We start from the raw sequence: 14,472 nt of genomic DNA, 5'->3' as shown, positions 1-14,472 counted from the left end.
AAAATAAAAGAAAATGATAAAAATGTCAAAAAAATAAAATAAAATAAGTTTCCCATGTGATATGTGGTCTAGTTGTTGGGAAAATTTGCAAATATGAATTTCGACTTTATTTGCAAAATCACTCGAGAATTTGTAAAAATGGGCATAACTTTTGCATACTAACTCGGATGAAAAAGTTTTTTATATGAAAAATCATCTACTCGAAAAGTTACATTCAAATTTAATCGGGGGAACCCCGTTAAACATTTTCAAATTCCTCAAAAACCTAACAGAAAAAAAGTTACGGGGCTTTTAAGATCTGGAGTGGTAAAAATCGAAAAAATTTCAAACTGTGTGGTCAAATTGTGGTCAAACAATGGTCAAACTAATTATTCTAGAATATTAGTGTTACTAAATAATTATTTTAGTTTTTTTGAATTTTGGTCAAATCTGGTCAAACTATGGCCAAACTGTGGTCAAACTAATTATTCAAGAAATATTAGTGTTACTAATTTTTTAGAATAATAGTTTCAAACTCAAATAGTGAAATGTGTGACTTCATGCTCAAGCTAAATTCCTGGGGTTAATAGGATTGACATCTTACTATTGTCAGGAAAATAACAAGTGCAGACTTGGAAACAAGGGAGAATAGAACCCGGAAGTTAAGCATGCTCAGGCTGGAGTAGTGAGAGGATGGGTGACCGTCCGGGAAGTTAGATGATTTGGAATGATGAGGGGTGATTAGAGATTAAATTGAGCAGCGATGAGGGGTGATTAGAGATTTGAGGTTAAAATAATTCAGAAATTTGAAAATTAGGGGAAAAATGAAATATATTTTTGAAAAAATTGAAAAAGAAACCGCGTTGATAGTAGTAGCGCGGGTGGCACCCGCGCTACTGCTATAAGTTAGCTGTAGCGCCTTATTAGTAGCGCCGGCCCCCGCGCTGCTAATAGGCCCAAAACCCACGCTGCTGCTAGGCTTTTCCCTAGTAGTGTATATGAATGCCTCCGGCGGTGTACCGGGATGTGCAATGAATCAAGAGTGACATGTATGAACATTATGAACGGTGGCTTTGCCACAAATAATATGACAACTACATGATCATGAAAAGCAATATGACAATGATGGTATGTGTCATAATAAAACGGAATGGTGGAAAGTTGCATGGCAATATATCTCGGAATGGCTATGGAAATGCCATAATAGGTAGGTATGGTGGTTGTTTTGAGGAAGGTTATGATGGGTGTATGGCACCGACAAAGGTTGCGTGATACTAGAGAGGCTAGCAATGGTGGAAGGGTGAGAGTGCGTATAATCCATGGATTCAACATTAGTCATAATGAACTCACATACCTATTGCAAAAATCTATTAGTCATCAAAATGAAGTACTACGTGCATGCTCCTAGGGGGATAGATTGGTAGGAAAAGACCATCGCTCATCCCCGACCGCCGCTCATAAGGAAGACAATCAATAAATAAATCATGCTCTGACTTCATCACATAATGGTTCACCATACGTGCATGCTACGGGAATCACAAAATTTAACACAAGTATTTCTAAAATTCACAATTACTCCACTAGCATGACTCTAATATCATCATAAGGAATCAAACTGCTCATAGTATTCAATGCACTTTATATGAAAGTTTTTATTATATCCCTCTTGGATGCCCATCATATTAGGACTAAATTCATAACCAAAGAAAATTACCATGTTGTTTAAGACTCTCAAAATAATATAAGTGAAGCATGAGAGTTCATCAATTTATTCAAAATAAAACCACCGCCATGCTCTAAAAAGATATAAGTGAAACACTAGAGCAAAGGACAAAGTACTCTGAAAGATATAAGTGAAGATCAATGAGTAGTCGAATAATTGTGTAACTATGTGAAGACTCTCTAACATTTAAGAATTTCATATCTTGGGATATTATTCAAACAGCAAGCAAAACAAAATAAAATAAAATGACGCTCCAAGCAAAACACATATCATGCGGTGAATAAAAATATAGCTCCAAGTAAAGTTACCGATGAACGAAGACGAAAGAGGGGATGCCATCCAAGGCATCCCCAAGCTTAGGGTCTTGGCTGTCCTTGAATATTACCTTGGGGTGCCTTGGGCATCCCCAAGCTTAGGCTCTTGCCACTCCTTATTCCATAGTCCATCGAATCTTTACCCAAAACTTGAAAACTTCACAACACAAAACTCAACAGAAAACTTGTAAGCTCTATTAGTATAAGAAAATAAATCACCACTTAAGAACTATTGTGAAGTCATTCTAAATTCATATTGGTGTAATATCTATTGCATTCCAACTTCTCCATGGTTCATACCCTCCGATACTACTCATAGATTAATCATAGTAAGCAAACAACACATAGAAAACATAATCTGTTTAAAACAGAACAATCTGTAGTAATCTGGAAACTTTCCATACCTCTGTAACTCCAAAAATTCCAAAAAATTAGGACAACATAGGCAATTTGTATATTAATCTTGTGTAATAATTTAAGATCAAAAGCACGTTCCAGTGAATTTTCAAATTTCCTAGACTGAGTGCAAAAGTTTCTGTTTTTGCACAGAATCAAGTCAACTATTATCCACACTATCCCAAAGGCTTTACTTGGCACTTATTGAAACAAAAGCTATAAAACATGATTAATACAGTAGCATAATCATGTGGACACACAAAAACAGTAGGGGTAAATGTTGGATTGTCTCCCAACAACCGCTTTTGTTTAATGCCTTTTCAGCTAGGCATGATGATTTCAATGATGCTCACATAAAAGATAAGAATTAAAACACAAAGAGAGCATCATGAAGAATATGACTAGCACATTTAAGTCTAACCCACTTACTATGGATAGGTATTTTTTGACCAAACAACTTATCGGAACAAGAATCAACTAGCATAGGAAGACAAAACAAGCATAACTTCAAAACTTTCAACACATAGAGAGGACACTTGATATTATTGCAACTCCTACAAGCATATATTCCTCCCTCATAATAATTTTCAGTAGCATCATGAATGAATTCAACAATATAACCATCACATAAATCATTCTTTTCATGATCTAGAAGCATAGAAATTTTATTACTCTCCACATAAGCAAATTTCTTCTCATTAATAGTAGTGGGAGCAAACTCAACAAAATAACTATCATGTGAGGCATAGTCCAATTGAAAATTAAAATCAGGATGACAAGTTTCATGGTTATCATTATTATTTATAGCATACATGTCATCACAATAATCATCATAGATAGCAACTTTGTCCTCATAATCAACTGGAACCTCTTCTGAAATAGTGTATTCATCACTAAATAAAGTCATGACCTCTCCAAATCCACTTTTATCATTATAATAAGATTCAACACCCTCCAAAATAGTGGGATCATTACCTCCTAAAGTTAACACTCTTCCAAACCCACCTTTATCAATATAATCATCATAAATAGGAGGCACGCTTTCATCATAATAAATATTCTCATCAAAACTTGGGGGACTAAAAATATCATATTCATCAAACATAGCATCCCTAAGCTTGTAGCTTTGCATATCATTAGCATCATGGATATTCAAAGAATTCATACTAACAACATTGAAATTATGCTCACCATACAAAGATTTTATGCCAAACATTTTATAGATTTCTTCTTCCAACATTTGAGCACAATTTTCCTTTGCATCATTTTCACGGAAGATATTAAAAAGATGAAGCATATGAGGCAACCTCAGTTCCATTTTTTTGTAGTTTTATTTTATAAACTAAACTAGTGATAAAACAAGAAACTAAAAGATTTGATAACAAGATCTAAAGATATACCTTCAAGCACTAACCTCCCCAGCAACGGTGCCAGAAAAGAGTTTGATGTCTACTATGCAATCTTCTTCTTGTAAACTCGTGTTGGGCCTCCAAGCACAGAGTTTTGTAGGATAGTAGCAAATTTCCCTCAAGTGGATGACCTAAGGTTTATCAATCCATGTGAGGCATAGGATGAATATGGTCTCTCTCAAACAACCCTGCAACCAAATAACAAAGAGTCTCTTGTGTCCCCAACACACCCAATACAATGTTAAATTGTATAGGTGCACTAGTTCAGCGAAGAGATGGTGATACAAGTGTAATATGGATGGTAGATATAGGTTTTTTAATCTGAAAATATAAAAACAGCAAGGTAGCAAGTAACAAAAGTGTGCGAAAATTGTATTGCAATGTTTAGAAACAACGCCTAGGGTTCATACTTTCACTAGTGCAAGTGTTCTCAACAATGATAACATAATTAGATCATATAACAACCCCTCAACTTGCAACAAAGAGTCACTCCAAAGTCACTAATAGCGGAGAATAAACGAAGAGATTATTGTAGGGTATGAAACCACCTCAAAGTTATTCTTTCTGATCGATCTATTGGGCTATTCCTATAAGTGTCACAAACAACCCTAGAGTTCATACTAAAATAAAAACTTAAGACACATCAACCAAAACCCTAATGTCACCTAGATACTCCAATGTCACCACAAGTATCCGCGAGTTTGATTATACAATATGCATCACACAATCTCAGATTGATCTATTCAAACCAACACAAAGAACTTCAAAGAGTGCCCCAAAGTTTCTACCGGAAAGTCAAGATGAAAACGTGTGCCAACCCCTATGCATAAGTTCACAAGGTCACAGAACCCGCAAGTTGATCGCCAAAACATACATCAAGTGGATCACGTGAATATCCCATTGTCACCACAGATAAGCACATGCAAGACATACATCAAGTGTTCTCAAATCCTTTAAGACTCAATCCGATAAGATAACTTCAAAGGGAAAACTGAATCCATTACAAGAAGGTAGAGGGGGAGAAATATCATAAGATCCAACTATAGTAGCAAAGCTCGCGGTATATCAAGATCGTGCCAAATCAAGAACACGAGAGAGAGAGAGAGAGAGAGAGAGAGAGAGAGAGAGAGAGAGAGATCAAACACATAGCTACTGGTACATAACCTCAGCCCCAAGGGTGAACTACTCCCTCCTCATCATGGAGACCGCCGGGATGATGAAGATGGCCACTGGTGATGGTTCCCCCCTCCGGCAGGGTGCCGGAACAGGGTCCCTATTAGCGATATACCCCGCAGTATGACCCGGCCGGATGTATGACCCGGTGATAGCACATTTATGCACATAGTATTTTAAGCCTTTTTGCATCACAAATTAAACATATGAACAGTAATTACTTATAAAGTACTCATTCCTGTAGAAATATTCCTATTATGATATTTTTTTACAATACTTCTTCATATTTTGCAGAACTGGTGCGTTTAGGCACCCAAACTTCTTCGAAAGTGGTTTCCACACTTAACCAGGGATCGACTTGGATAAGAATTCAGCTCTTGAGGGGGCGAAATGAAAAGTGCTAGAAGAGGTGGGGAGGAGGTGTCTGCTTGCGTGCGTGAGAAGAGCTGGATCCATAGGCGCGATCAACCAGACGGCCTGTCTGATCCCACGCGCGACCCCGATGACACAAAGCAGAGGAGTGGGGGTCGAAGAAAAGAGTTAATTACACCTGTAGTACAAAAACTTGTAGCGAGTTAACAGAATCATACAAAAACTAAAAAAAACCCAGAAAAATGGTACACTAACTTATCTAACAGCACTTTTTGATACAATTTCCGTTAAAACTAACGTTGCACAGTCTTGCCGCCGTTAACTGCGTGCATGTCGCCTCACACTCTTCCTCTGCCCCGTGTAGGTCCCACTTGTCAGTTGAACAGTGAAAATAAAAGAATCAAAAAACAGGGGTGCCGTGATTCGAGCCATAGACCTACGCTTACCAGCCTGCGCGTGCTGCCACTGCACAAGACCAGTCTTCACACCGAGGTTCAGGCATCAATGTTCTACTGCCTCCGTTCCTAAATATAAGTCATTTTAGAGATTCTACTGTAGAACTATATTTGGATGTATATAGACGTCTTTTAGAGTATATGTTCACTCATTTTGCTTCGTATGTAGTCTATAGTAGAATCTCTTAAAAGACTTACATTTAGGAACGGAGGGAGTATAGTCTTACCTAGAGACATGTGCTAGCTGTTCGACGAACTAGTTAAGCGATGCAAAGAGGTTTTTCATAAACACATTAACGCTCTGCCAGTAAACTATAGACTGCTGCTTATTGGTTTAATTTACATTTTGACATCATGCTGCATATATTTAACCCTTATTTGTATATGTGACAGAGCGTCCGTTTCTGACAAAACCTTGTAGCCTTTCGACGTTCTCACGAAACTAGTTTTAATAGTTTAGCCTCACATGTCGGTTGTCATATGCTTCAACTTGCATGTTTAAATACTTGAATATATCTGCTAAGAACATCTATCTGCGATGCAGTTTGATTGGAAAATTTATACAGTTTTTAGTCTGTTTTCACTTCAAATCTGGCTATTGTTTTTTTCAAAAACTGGATTTTTAAAAACCTACTAAAATAAAAAAAAATATTTTAGGAAAAAAATTAGCATGTGTTCTATAAAAAAGGTTCGGTATATATATTAAAAAAATCACTGTATATCATAAGCGAGGGACGATGGAAAACGCCTCGCGCTCCTCCTCCTCGGGACCTGTGACGACGAGGCGATTCATCCATTTCCGCCCTCCTGCCTTCCCACCCACATGCATTACCGCGCCTTCCCCAAACCCTTCCAATTCATCCATCGAGCCTCATGGTGGACGCTCGTCGTTGCAAAGTCAGAATCTGCTGGCTACACCCGACGACAAGAGTGGCGGAGCCGGTGTCGCTACCTGTGGCGTCGCCGCCTCCACCAATCGATGCGAGCTCGCCAGAAGTGCGCAAGGAGACGCGGAGGGTGGTGCTGGAGCGGTTTCTAGATCAGAAGGAGTGGTCAGAGCTCTTCACCAACATCATCCAACATGCAAACTTTGAGGAATTCATGAAGTTCACCGGCGAGGACGGCTGTAGTGACGTGGAGCTCCTCTTTTGGGTGATCCAGGAGGCGGAATCTCTAGATCCGCAGCAGGTGGCGCAGTGGGTAACCTTCCAGACGGCGAATCCAACGCCCCTCAACATTGCGCCCCCTCGGGTGGATGTGGTCGCCAACATTCCATCGCGAGTGCTTCCTCCAGGGGTGTGCTGCACCTGCGAGGACTAAAAAAATCCTAACCTAAACTACTAACGGAGTGGAGGCACCGGGATTCCCCTCCCCTACACCAGCCGCTGGAGCGACAGGTAGAGGGGAGGCGAATCCACGGGCTCGACGGTGAAGTCTGGAGAGGAGAGTTTACCCTAGCAGCCAAGGGATTATAGTTGGGGCAGGGGGAAACCTCTTTCATTTTAAAAAAATCACTGTATATTAAAGAAATGTTTATTGTGTATTAAAAAAATGTTTGTGTAATCTTCAATGTATGTAGCAAAATTGTTCACCGTATACTATAAAGTAATGTTTTGTGTGTATTTAAAAATATTTATTGTATGCTAAAAGTTCAGTGTGTATATTGATAAAAAGTTCACTGTATAGTGCAAAACCTATATAAAAAGGAAATATGCAAAAATAAAAAAGAGAAAAAAAACCAATGCAAACCGAAGATCTGAAAATAGATAAAAAGAAAATGAAAACAGAAACAAAAAGACACACACATAAACAGAAGTCGATAAGTCAGCAAAGCGTTGTGGTCGCCATCGCTGAGCGGGGACGTGTCTAAACCTTTGGTACAAAAAGCTAACTGGCTGCACGAGGACACAAACAATTGAATCGTGTAGTGGTAAAGGACCTAATCATGTATGCTTTGCGTCTCAGTTTCGGATCACGGAGAGCGCAGTTTTTTCGATTCCTTTTTTGCACTGTCCAACTGACAAGTAGGACCCACACAGAGCAGAGGGAGAGCGTCAGCCGGCGTGCACGCTGTTAACAGCGACAGACTGTGCAGCGTTAATTTAAACGGAAGTTGTATCAAAGTGTGCTGTTAGATAAGTTATTGTACTATTTTTCTGGGGTTTTTTAGTTTTTGTATGATTTTGTTAGTTTGCTGCAAGTTTTTGTACTACAGGCATAATTAACTCCGAAGAAAAAGAGAATCCAAGTGGCCGACTGCTTTCTCTCGTCCTTGCTACTCACCTACCAAACCAGATGGGGAGGAGTAGGTGGAGAAGGGGATCGGAGGAAGGATAGTGAGGAGGAGAACCAGATCGATTCCACGAGAAAAGAGAAGGGGGTCGCCCAGATCCTCGACCGAACATCGGAGCGTCGGTCTTGCCGGTAGTCCACCACGAGGCATCTCCTCCCTGATGGCATGCTCATCTTCAACAACGCCGACCTGCTGCACTTCCTCGTCACCATCCTCAAGAAACGGAGATCCTACTCCTCTCGAACGCCTGCTGTTGCGATCTCCCTCTCCAACGCCCGCTGCTGATCTTCTCCAACTCCGACGACCATCGCTGCAACATCTCCTCGACATCAACAATGGGGCGTCGAGCTCCTGGTGGTGCTCTGCTCCAGGTGGTTGGCTGACCTTCCGCCAAGGCCACCACGGTTCTTCCCCAAGGCCGGGTCCTTCGCTGTCTATCTTCGTCCCTGCTGCTCTTCTTCGATTGCAACATCTACGACCTCGAATTGAAGATCATCACGACCCATAGGCTATGAACCTCTGCCTTCTCGTGTTTCTGTTCTCTGAATATATGCACTGTTGGGTCTGAAATTTACTTTGTTATCTGTGTATCTTTGCTGAACCCCCATGTATCCTTGCTGAATTGTTGTGACCCTTTGCTGGATATTGAGTTAGTAGTTATTTTCTTGTGAGCTACTAGCAATTTAATTGGTTGCATGAGGTGTGCATGATGGCTAAACCATCTTCCATGTGCTATCTCTGAACCCTTTACCTTTGCTGTCTATTATGTAGTTTTTGCTTGGATCCAGTGACTACTTGTTATCACGACAGTTCAATTAGTCTGATAAGTTGTCTGTAGCTCTATTAAAATCAAATATTCTGTTTTCCTGAATGTTTCGAATGTGTGCTTCGAAGTTCTAGATCCCTGTGGAGAACCGACATCCTAAATCACTATATCTACCTTCAATCATTTTGGCGTCGTTGCCGGGATCTAAATTTCATTAGCACATTAGTAGAAGCAGATCATGATTTATTTTAGGTCGATTCCGTAGTATTGCTGGCAAATAACCATTTTCTAACATTGGCCGCAGTTTTGAGAAAAACTAGCATGTGTCAATTTCAGGAACTTTACACGAAATTATCTTATGTTACAATCTGAAGAAAGTTCACCAGAGCCATTTGATCCATAAATTGAAAGGACTTTATTGAGAAGAAGAAGAGAGAATCAAACACCATTTCAAGTTGCTGAAATTTTGCAAGATCAAGAAGAAGAAAAGATGCCTGATCTAGTGCCTTTGCTTAGGGACTTGTGGGTCCCAAGAGATCATGTGATATCAGGAGAAATGGTGCAACCAATTATTCAGGCAAACAATTTTGAACTGAAGCCAGCTCTGATTAACATGGTACAACAGTCCAGATTTTGTGGAACAACTTTAGAAGACCCACATGAGCATATAAGGACTTTCTTGGAGTATTGTAACACCCTCAAGCAAAATGGAGTTTCACCGAGTGCTATTAGATTGTCACTATTTCCATTTTCCTTGAGAGATGGAGCAAGAGTATGGCTTCACTCATTGCCTGAACATCTAAAGAATACTTGGGAGACTTTATTGCAGACATTCTTGAGAGATACTTTCCACCAACAAAAGCTGCTGAATACATGGACAAGTTAACAAGGTTCACTCAATAGGATGGAGAAAGTTTGTATGATGCATGGCCAAGATTCAACTCTTTAATCAGAATGTGTCCTCATCATGGTTTAGAAAGATGGTTCGTGTTACAAACCTTTTACAGAGGACCGATTACTCAGACTAGAGCTTTTGTCGATTCTTCTACTTGAGGAGGAATCATGAACAAAACTCTTGATGAAGCATTTGCATTGATTGAAAGTATGGCGTCTCATCATTTCCAATGGTCGAGTGAAAGAGCAATAGCACCACCACATCCTGGTGTGTACAATGTGTCTGCAAATGATATCATGGCAGCTCAGATTGACATATTGAACAAGAAGATGGACAATATCATGTCAAATTGCATCAGTGCATCTGTAGCTTCAGTAAGTGTGCCTCAAATGTGTGATGTATGTGGCCAAGTAGGTCATCCTTCAACAGAATGTACCTTCTACTCAGCAATCGGATCATCAGTTTGAGAAGTAAGTTATGCCCAAAGTCAAGGTCCATTCTCAAACAACTACAATCCTTCTTGGAGGAATGATAGAGGCAAATGTGTCCCGTCTTTCAATGAGATGATGGTTATCGCTTTGGTGGAAGTCAACTTTGACGATCCAACTACAAACGTGCGATGACGTCGCGCCTTAGCAATTGCTAAACCAACTTCGAGAGGTTATTGACCACGCCGGAGCACGATCAACCTGACCACGACGGTCTGTTTCCTGCGAGCAAACGAAGAACAAGCAAGAAACTGAGATTGCAATCTGGATATTGCGAATATAAGATGAAAGCTTTATTGATCAAGGTGGGGTTCTGTGACGCCTTTGTCTCGTTGTTGAACACAAACGAAGTACGCGAAGTTGCAGCTATGGCGAACTTTTAATCTAAACAAAGCCCAAAGCCTAAACGACGCCCTAAGGGCTGTATATATGGAGGAAGAGGGGAGAATTTCGTGGCCCTTGGGGAAGGGGTCCGAAACCAACCCTATCTCTTGTTTCCCCACACATACAGACTCTAAAAACAGCCTACACTCAAGTATTTTGAAAATACATGGGCCTGGCCCAATAATAAGGTGAGGCAACACCTATAATAGCCTCTGGACGAAAGTTATGAAGTAGCGTCTTGTATATTTCGTCCAAGGCTTCACGCACTCATTATGGTGGCTTCAACGTCCTGAAATCATCACTTGTAACTCCGTTCTTGTTCCCCTTGCGCATGCCATCATCTTCATACTTGTTCTTGCTCCAATGTTCATCCTTCTCCAAGCTAGGCCCTTCATTTGTAAGCAAAACAAATCTATCCAATTTAGGCAGCATCATATTCTCATGAACATTAGAATCACTACCAAGAAACGAAAGTACCTGGTAATTTAGTTGGCGTGCGTGAGCTCTAGTAATTGGTCCAGTATGTATATCAGCAGGGGCTGTGGGTGTAAAAATGGTATTGATGTCCTCATCAAGGAACCATCCAAACTTGTCATACAAGAACAATCAGTCATATGCAAGAGGATCGACAGTATAAGGAAATCGACCACCAAATCATCCAAGTCAATTTCAAGTGCCGAGGAAGAACGAACAACAAAATGTTCAGTCAAATGTAATGGAGGAAATCATGAGGATGCAGTTGGAATTGATGAACAATATGACAAAAGAAGTTAATGGCTTAAAAGATTCTGTTAAGAAACTTTTGAGCAAAATGGATAGTATGGTGGGAGAAAATGAAGCAAGACTGCCTGCTCAACCAATTCCAAACCCGAAAGCTCACTGTGGGGGAATATCTTCAGTTGATGCAGTAACTACAAGGAGTGGAGTTATGTCAGGACCATTACTTCCTACTCCGAAGAAATATGTCCCTCCTGCTATGAGGCCAAGTTCATCCGGAACTCCACCTTCAACATCGTCAGAGAAACTAAAGGAGAAAGAAGTTGATAACCAAATTGAAACTGAAGTCAGATTTCCTGGTTTCCAAACAAGAGCTGAGCCTTTGCTAGAGGAAGCAATAACAACCAACAACATTCCCTTTCCTAAGAGGTTTAACAAACACAAAGATGACAGGCAATTTTCCAAATTTTTGGAAACTATGAAAGGAGTTCAGATTACTATTCTTATTCTTGAAGTTGTCTTGCATGTTCCAATGTATGCCAAATATTTCAAGGAATTACTAACAAAGAAAAGAAGCATGTCTGAGCCAGAACTAGTGACTCTATCAAAGGAATGCAGTGCAATAATTCAGAATTCCATGCCTGAAAATTTGGATGATCCAGGAAGGTTTTGTGTAACATGTGTGATTGGAAAGAAAACTTACAGTTCTCTATGTGACTTGGGCTCAAATGTTAGTGTGCCACATTCAGTTAGCAAAAAGATGTTCTTTGGAGAATTAAATCCAACAGCCATAACTCTTCAGTTAGCCGACATAACATATAGGAAACCTGTTGGAATTCTTGAGGATGTTCCAATCAAAGTTGGGATGTTTGCTTATCCGGTTGACTCTGTAGTGCTAGATATGGAGGACAAGAGTGATGCTGTGATTCTTAGAAGACCATTTTTAGCCACAGCTGGTGCACTTATTGATGTCCAAGAAGCTAAATTGAGCTTGAGGTTTGGAAATGAAAAGGTGGAGTTTGACATGAAGAATGCAACCCATGTGGAGAACACTGCTACAGAATTGATACACTACAGAAATGTGTGGAAGAAGGTTATAAAGAGAGGTATAGAACTAATTGTTGTGAAGTAGTTGAGGAGGACAATAGTTAAATTAGATATGAGGAAATTAGACATGTGAGCATGTTGGGAAATAGTGCAAGGCCATTAGAGAAGATGCAACCAAGGCAAATAGAAATGAAACAACTTCCAAAAAGTTTGAAGTATGCATTCTTAGACAATGAAAACTGATGTCTACTACACAACCTTATTCTTGTAGACGTTGTTGGGCCTCCAAGTGCAGAGGTTTGTAGGACAGTAGCAAATTTCCCTCAAGTGGATGACCTAAGGTTTATCAATCTGTGGGAGGCGTAGGATGAAGATGGTCTCTCTCAAGCAACCCTGCAACCTAATAACAAAGAGTCTCTTGTGTCCCCAACACACCAAATACAATGGTGAATTGTATAGGTGCACTAGTTCGGCGAAGAGATGGTGATACAAGTGCAATATGGATGGTAGATACAGGTTTTTGTAATCTGAAAATATAAAAACAGCAAGGTAACTAATGATAAAAGTGAGCACAAACTGTATTGCAATTGTAGGAAACAAGGCCTAAGGTTCATACTTTCACTAGTGCAAGTTCTCTCAACAATAATAACATAATTGGATCATATAACTATCCCTCAACATGAAACAAAGAGTCACTCCAAAGCCACTAATAGTGGAGAACAAACGAAGAGATTATGGTAGGGTACGAAACCACCTCAAAGTTATTCTTTCTGCTCGATCTATTCAAGAGCCCGTAGTAAAATAACACGAAGCTATTCTTTCCGTTCGATCTATCATAGAGTTCATACTAGAATAACACCTTAAGACACAAATCAACCAAAACCCTAATGTCACCTAGATACTCCATTGTCACCTCAAGTATCCGTGGGCATGATTATACGATATGCATCACACAATCTCATATTCATCTATTCAACCAACACAAAGTACTTCAAAGAGTGCCCCAAAGTTTCTACCGGAGAGTCAAGACGAAAACGTGTGCCAACCCCTATGCATAGGTTCATGGGCGGAACCCGCAAGTTTATTACCAAGACATACATCAAGTGGATCACGTGATATCCCATTGTCACCACAGATAAGCACGACAAGACATACATCAAGTGTTCTCAAATCCTTAAAGACTCAATCCGATAAGATAACTTCAAGAGGAAAACTCAATTCATCACAAGAGAGTAGAGGGGGAGAAACATCATAAGATCCAACTATAATAGCAAAGCTCGCGATACATCAAGATCGTGCCATAGAGAGAACACGAGAGAGAGAGAGAGAGAGAGAGAGAGAGAGAGAGAGAGAGAGAGAGAGAGAGAGAGAGAGAGAGAGATCAAACACATAGCTACTGGTACATACCCTCAGTCCCGAGGGTGAACTACTCCCTCCTCGTCATGGAGAGCGCCGGGATGATGAAGATGGCCACCGGTGAGGGATCCCCCCTTCGGCAGGGTGCCGGAATGGGCTCCCGAGAGGTTTTTGGTGGCTACAAGGGCTTGCGCCAGCAGAACTCCCGATCTATTGTTTTTTTCGAAGGTTTTAGGGTATGTGGACTTATATAGGCGAAAGAAGTCGGTCGGGGGAGCCTCGAGGGGCCCACGAGGGTGGAGGGCGCGCCCCCTTGCCTCGTGGCCTCCTCGAAGCTTCCCTGACTTGCACTCCAAGTTCCCTAGATTGCTTCCGTTCCAAAAATAACTTTCCCGAAGGTTTCATTTCATTGGGACTCCGTTTGATATTCCTTTTATTCGGAACACTGAAATAGGCAAGAAAACAACAATATGGGCTGGGCCTCCGGTTAATAGGTTAGTCCCAAAAATAATATAAAAGTGCTCAATAAAGCCCATAAACATCCAAAACAAATAATATAATAGCATGAATGCTTCATAAATTATAGATACGTTGGAGACGTATCATCATCCCCAAGCTTAATTCCTACTCGTCCTCGAGTAGGTAAATGATAAAAGAAAGAATTTATGAAGTGTGAATGCTAACAAGTGCACAAGTTTGAGTAAT

General features: G+C 40.3%; 1 non-coding gene across 1 annotated transcript; it reads right to left on the bottom strand.

Moving 5' to 3' along the window:
* Window positions 1-9,747: 9,747 nt before the first annotated feature.
* LOC119326950 lies at window positions 9,748-9,854 on the bottom strand. The gene has a single exon (XR_005158292.1). It is a non-coding gene; the product is annotated as a small nucleolar RNA R71 (small nucleolar RNA).
* Window positions 9,855-14,472: the final 4,618 nt, after the last annotated feature.

This window comes from Triticum dicoccoides, chromosome 6B (assembly GCF_002162155.2).
Source record: "Triticum dicoccoides isolate Atlit2015 ecotype Zavitan chromosome 6B, WEW_v2.0, whole genome shotgun sequence".
NCBI classification, from domain to species: Eukaryota; Viridiplantae; Streptophyta; class Magnoliopsida; order Poales; family Poaceae; genus Triticum; species Triticum dicoccoides.
The sequence above is the reverse complement of the archived record's forward strand: the minus strand, read 5'-3'. Positions and strand labels throughout refer to the sequence as shown.